This window comes from Ranitomeya imitator, chromosome 2 (genome assembly GCF_032444005.1).
Source record: "Ranitomeya imitator isolate aRanImi1 chromosome 2, aRanImi1.pri, whole genome shotgun sequence".
Lineage (NCBI taxonomy): Eukaryota > Metazoa > Chordata > Amphibia > Anura > Dendrobatidae > Ranitomeya > Ranitomeya imitator.
Window position 1 is genome coordinate 450,790,251 of NC_091283.1, and position 6,882 is coordinate 450,797,132.

Genomic DNA, 6,882 nt, shown 5'->3' on the forward strand with positions numbered 1-6,882 from the left:
GGAGTTACTTTTTAATCAGACAGCAAAGTAACAAAAACATAACTTAGTTATTCATACCTTCACTGACGCTACCCACCAGTTTTGTAGGTTTGATTTTTGCCTCTTAATCCTCAAGACTGTAGAACACACCAGCTAATTCTAGATATGTGTCTACAGACTGGAATTGAAATGAACTATGTCTTGAATTCCTTTAAAGTACATGTATGTCCCCAAATGTCCACATAGAAGGCCTAAATTGCCCGAACCACACCCCTAAGTCACCAACAAACTTAATTCAGCGCATTTCTACAATGTGAGTTTAGACAAAGATGCTACCTGAGCGGCTTGCAGGGCACGGGCAATGTTGGAGCATGATGGCTTCCGAGCAGGCACAAGTTTAGGCATTATCGTCCGAAAACCCACAGCTTGCTGTATGAGCGGCAAGGGTTAATGATTGCAGCACAGGGGGCAGGGTACCCAATTCTTTTTCCACTTCCTCCTTCTGGCTTTATGTTTCTCTATATAGTTTCATAGATCAGCCACCTCAGCCAGTCATCCAGCCATGTGCCCAATCAGCTTTTTTGGTTTCTGCACTTATTGCAAAATTCATACATGTTTATTTCTCCAGCAACAGCAAAAATGCCTAAAGGTTATTCAGCACCAAACCCAGCGCAGGCAGAACCCCACATTTTATATAATTTCACATTGATGCCACAGATTTGTACAGACTGGACAGGCTGCATTATAAGTGATATATTAAAGAGCAATTCTAGTTACACATGAAAACTGTCCTATCTGTAATTATAGTTATGTTTTTATCCATAATAGACCGTATTATAGTAGTTATATTCTTATACATAAGGGGCAGTATTATAGTAGTTACATTATTGTACATAGGAAGCAGTAATATAGTAGTAGTATTATTGTACATAGGGAGCAGTATTATAGTTATATTCTTGTACATAGGGAGCAGTATTATAGTTATATTCTTGTACATAGGGGGCAGTATTATAGTAGTTATATTCTTGTACATAGGGGCAGTATTATAGTAGTTATATTCTTGTACATAGGGGGCAGGGCAGTATTATAGTAGTTATATTCTTGTACATAGGAGCAGTATTATAGTAGTTATATTCTTGTACATAGGGGCAGTATTATAGTAGTTATATTCTTGTACTTAGGGGGCAGTATTATAGTAGTTATATTCTTGTACATAGGGGCAGTATTATAGTAGTTATATTCTTGTATATAGGAGCAGTATTATAGTAGTTATATTCTTGTACATAGGGGCAGTATTATAGTAGTTATATTCTTGTGCATAGGGGGCAGTATTAAAATAGTTATAAGATCAGCTCACCTCCTCTCAGTCCCACCGTGCAGATCATGCAGTGCTGCAAGTAGTATAAAGGTGAAGCAGAAGTCCAGCGTGGGTGATATCCATAAAAAATACCTTTTATTCCATTTTCATTAAAAGCACATAAGTCCAAAATCCATCTTTATATCCAGAGACACAAAAACGGGTGATTCCTACCAGTGACAGTCACAGGCTTAAAGTGCATCAAAATCATACGCGTTTCAACGGTCGTGCCGCCTTAGTCATTGTGACTGTTTTTCAGATGAGACTCGCTTCTTCAAATTTGTGGGTGGGCAAAAAGCGGACATATTGGGTGGGCAAAAATACGTATATATTGCATTTGTTTTTTTAACATAGGACACTATATTTTGGTCATGTACATTTTTTAAATAATTGAGATGTAAAACCAAAAGCCCTGTGGATGGGAATAACGGAAGAAAATACAGAAGAAAATTGTCAGTCTAGACAAAAAATAGACAATTTTTCCAACACTCGTCAGTATCTGGCTTTAGGGTTCAGACAAGAGTTATAAAAATTTGGTCAGTCACATCTTGAAGATGAAGACATGATTAGATCAATGTACGGACATTGCGGATGGGTACGGAGGCTTTTTTATGCACCTTTCTAGTCCATAAACCAGACCAGAAAAGTGAATATTGTGATTTTTCTTTTTCATACAGGCTATCTAGGTTGCATCAAGGTTGTGCAGTACCCAGACAACCCCTTCGTAAATGCAATAGTGTCTCATACAAAATGAAAAAAAATCTTATACTCACCTCCCGCACAGGCACCATTCCAGTTGTGGCTAATAGATTGCAGAACTCACATTTCCCTCAGATTAGTCTGGGACGTCTGGAGGGAAGTGTGACAACTGCAGCCCATCAGCGGCTGCTGATATCTTACAGGAGAACTACGGCCTAACAATGTCACACAATCGTTGGGATATTGCTGGAATGGCAATGGTGCAGAACATGCATATAAGGCTTTTTTTAATTTAAAACTGGTGGAATATATTATTTAAAAAGGGTCTTCCATGTAATGGACAACTCAATACTGGTCATTCTGCCTTCTGCTACACGCAAGGACAGCACACTGATCGAAAATACATTCATCTGATCGAGGCCTTAGGTTAACTGCTTGGCTGTTATATCCCAACTATTCTCACGGTGATCTGTACATTCGGAAAAGTTCGCTTGGGTACTATGGTTGCAATTTACTTGACTGAGTGACGTCGGTTCATCAGAACAATTCTTGACATCCTCCTCTGACCCATTCTACTGACAAATTTATTATGTCCACCGAATCCACTTTCGCTGGATGGTTTTCCTCAAATCACACCTATCTTGCTATACTCTTTGACCACTGCAGAAGGGAAACCCTAACAAAGTTTGCAGTTTTTGAGATACTAGCCCCAGCTTGCCTAGCACCATGACTATGCCTTGTTCAAAGTCCTTCAGGATAGAAAGTTTACAAGAAAAAATAGATAGAGCTCTCCTTTTTATGCTTGGTAACCTCCGTCCAAGAAAGGAGAGCTGGGCACTTGTGTGCCATCATCTCACCTTCAAGGAGCACTACTATCGGGGTAATGCTGGGTCTACACATGTAACAGCTATAGGACCTTCTTTCATTTTCAATGGTGAAAGTGGAAAAATGAAATTGCCATAGAGAGACATTGACACCTTGGAATATTCCTTCTAATGTCGGCCTATCATTGGAAGGAGAAGTTTACACCACCTTAATGAGCCCCTTTCATTATTAGTTTGGCTGACTGTTTAAAATTTGGCAGCCTGGTGTGGTCCAAATTAATTATTTGGTTGCCCATGGTAAGTAGAAAAGAGGTAGGCCCTATCAAAATGAAAATGCACTATTCTTGTGCTGGGTTAAGCCACCAGAATCTCAGGAACACTTGTTTCCTTCCCTTTGTTGTAGGTACAAACGGTAAATCGACCCGTGGGGCCAGGACAATAATAAAAAAAGCAAAAGGGTATTGGAGATAAAAAAACAGTTTGGGCCCCTGTGTTTCATAAAGACACTTGGACTCTGCAATTGCTTATTTATTTATTTTAGAAGGATCAGTATTTCATCTGTCATAACATTATGCAAATGTACATGGCAGTAGCATGTTCCCTCATCCCTAGGCCCCCGCTGTAGGAATATTCCCGGCAGTGGATATTTCGCCGCTCACTCTTTAAATCAGTTGCTATTTTAACAATAAGAACTTTAAGTGTCCAGATAAGAGTCATCCAATTATAGACAACTTCCTGCCGGCCGAGTCCGGGAAAACATACGGTGTAGTCTCCGAAGGAAGTAGACTACACATAATAGGTCTAGATCCTACAGCTCCGAACATAGCTTCACACATCAGGCGGAGAGATCAGAAAACAGGATCACACATGAAAGGCTTATGCTGACCATGCACTTTAGATACCTGTTGGCTGAAAACGCATTCAGCTGACAGCGAGATCTCCAGAGTGTGCAGGTGTTTGAGTATGCATACATTAGGAGTAGGAAGAAGGTAGTACGCTGCTGCAAGGCTCATCCGGCGGCTGCTAATCCCAAAGAAAAATCAGATTCTTGCAATCAAGCTGCCTATCTTCCCAGACATCTGCTGTAGGAAAGTCAGGATGCACCCATACACATCAGATGGTCATCTGCTACTGCCAACATACATTGAAAGCACTACTCTGCTTCATTTTTGTTAATTTTACATCCCGGAGTGGTATACTAATGCATATTACCTGCCCATACTAGATTACTTACCAGCTGCCAACTTCTTCTGTTCTCGGCGCTGCTCCAGTCATCTTCTGATGTTTGCAACCAGCCAGCTCGCTCCAGTAATTCCTAGGCGAACCGGAGGTCACTTCTCAATGTATGTCTATGAGATCCAGAAGGAGGCCAGAATGAAGCTCTCATAGACTAACATTGGGAGCTTGGGACGTCTGGTCACTCAGGAGCTGCAGTCATAGGATGGCGGAGTGGTATAGGAGTGGCGCCGGGAAGAGGAGAAGACAGCAGATAGTAAGTATACTACTAGAAGGGATCATGCATTAGTAATACAATAATAAATAAAAAAAAATGCTGGAGTGATGCTTCAATATGTATTCTTTAGGCCTCACTCAGACATCTGTGATTCACATACATGTTCTATTTATGGTTTTTACAGCTAGAACACATAGCCATTATAGTCCGTGATGCTGTTCACATGCCGGCGTTTATTTTTCCACAAAAAACAACAAAGACATGTCTGATTTTGTTCCGTTCTGTTGCACATTGGAGTCGATGGTTCTATAAAAAGCTTGGACAGCACACCGAGACCATCTGTGTTGTATCCGAGTGCTGTCCTTTTTATTTCCGTTGCAGATTAAAAAATACATTCCACCCAAATAGTGAAAATGGACATATGCAGCAACACAAATGAAAATCAGATAGAAACAATGATTAAAATGAGTCCACATTTCTCACGCGCAAAATAAAACCTACATGTGGTCTTAAAAACACGGCTTGTTAGATAGTACCACACAAGCTACGGGTAGATACATGATTGTGGATACACTAGTTTAATAGACAGTATCAAACATAATAAGCTCAGATACACCAGCTAACATGCACCATACCACGCGCTCGCTCCACTGGGAGATGTTCCTGCTGTGGACACCGTAAACACACCCGTTGTTGCAAGCCACAATTCTGGGTGCAGCTTTAAATGTGATTGGAGAATATTATAAGAAAAAGTACATAATCAGTCAGTACTAACGGAAGTTCTTCGCAGCTTTTTTTGGCGATTTAAGTACTTATTTTCCAGATGTTTTTTTTTTAACTCCATTTAACAATGAAAATGCTGTTAGTGATGTTTCAAGCAAAAACACAGGTAAAACGATCAAAATGGCTCCCGTGCATTTTCTGAGCCTTCCCATTGACTTCTTTTATAAAGTATGGCGCGTCTTCAGAGTGGAAAACGCCAGAAGAATGGTCAGGTCACTTCTTTTTACCGCTTAGCGGCTTTGAAACCTTGAGCTAGTTTAAAAGACGCTGAAAAGCCTGAACATAAGAACAGAGAGTTGTTTTCATGTAGGCCTTCAAATGTTCAGTCTTTTGAGCGATTTATGGGTTCGTTTTCAGACCTGCATGAAAAAGACATTGTTATCGATTCACCAAAGCTTTAAACGTCACAAAAGTGTCGAAAAAGCTTCGACAAGTTGCAGAATGTTTGTGTGACGTGGAAATGCGCAAGAATTTTGCGACTTGGCGATTTTATGCCAGTTTGGATAGTAAGGAATGTGGCCACACGCCTCCCTCAAATTCATCAAATGTGGCGGTGTTTTGTATGTCAATAATGTTACTCCATTGCCTGACTGGAGTAGCATTTCTGCCATGGCGTACTTCACCGAGAAGGGAAGCCAAATTTATTAAGTGGCATGCATCTCTTAATGAATTTGGCATCTTCTTCTTCAGCAAGGCAGTATTTGTGAAGTAAACCTTTTCTAAACCGTACAGAAATACATCTATAGAAGACTCTTTTCCAGGTTGGTCACTATGGGCATGGGCCTCCCGTTGCTTTCTGATGGGCCTGAACATAAATCCCTACATTGCCTGATCCCGTTTATCTTGGTGAAATAATCCTGGCCTGTCATTGTAAAGTCTTTATCTCATTATTAGCTGAAGACAACAGCAGCAGATCATTATCAGGCTGATTATAAAGGGTCAGACGAAAGACGTTGAGATGATCTATGGCTGAACGTTTCCTCTTGATGACAGAGCTGGGCAGGAGGGGGTTGCATTATCTCTAGTTATGGGGACAGGGTGATAATTGGATAACAGAGAAGCTGATGCACATGTAGTTGTGGGGCTAATTTTGCATCCTCTCTTCTCCACATTCCACTACAGTTCTGGTAAAAATAATATGTCCTCAGGAAAAAAAATAAACAACAGTTTTGTTAAACTGCCAGAAATGTTCCAGAATAAACAGAATTTTAATGAAGTCGATTGTTTAGAACATGAACTTTAAGAGGAAACATAGCTTCTTTTCCCCAGACATGGTACCACGCTTGTATACAGGTTGCATGTGGTTTTACAGCTGAGAACTATTTCAGGCTCCACTGTAAACCACATACAATCTGTAGACAAGTGCGGAGCTGCACCTGCAGGGCAGTGGCCATGTTTTTATAATCTTATACAAACCACTTAAGGGGGTCATCTACTTTGGACAATCCCTTTGTCATAAAGTGTACCTCATCTGTACTGTAGGAAATCCCATCACTGAGTAGCATTGTAAACAATAGAATTGTCAGGATAAATGTCCAAGTTTGCTGGTATGAAGCGAAACAGTCAGATCTGCCAGAATGGACGTTTTTTTTTCATTTCAGATGATTATTGTCATACTCATACTTGAAGAGTTATTGCTTTGGTTAAAATCACCCTTTGTAGGAATAGGTATGGTCCTCATTACCTACCGTCATACTGCAGGAATGTGGTCGGCTCCGAATGGGAGGGTGTAAGGCATCTGCGGTGTTGCCTTCATACAATCACTTTTCCTATGAACATAGCCTCTC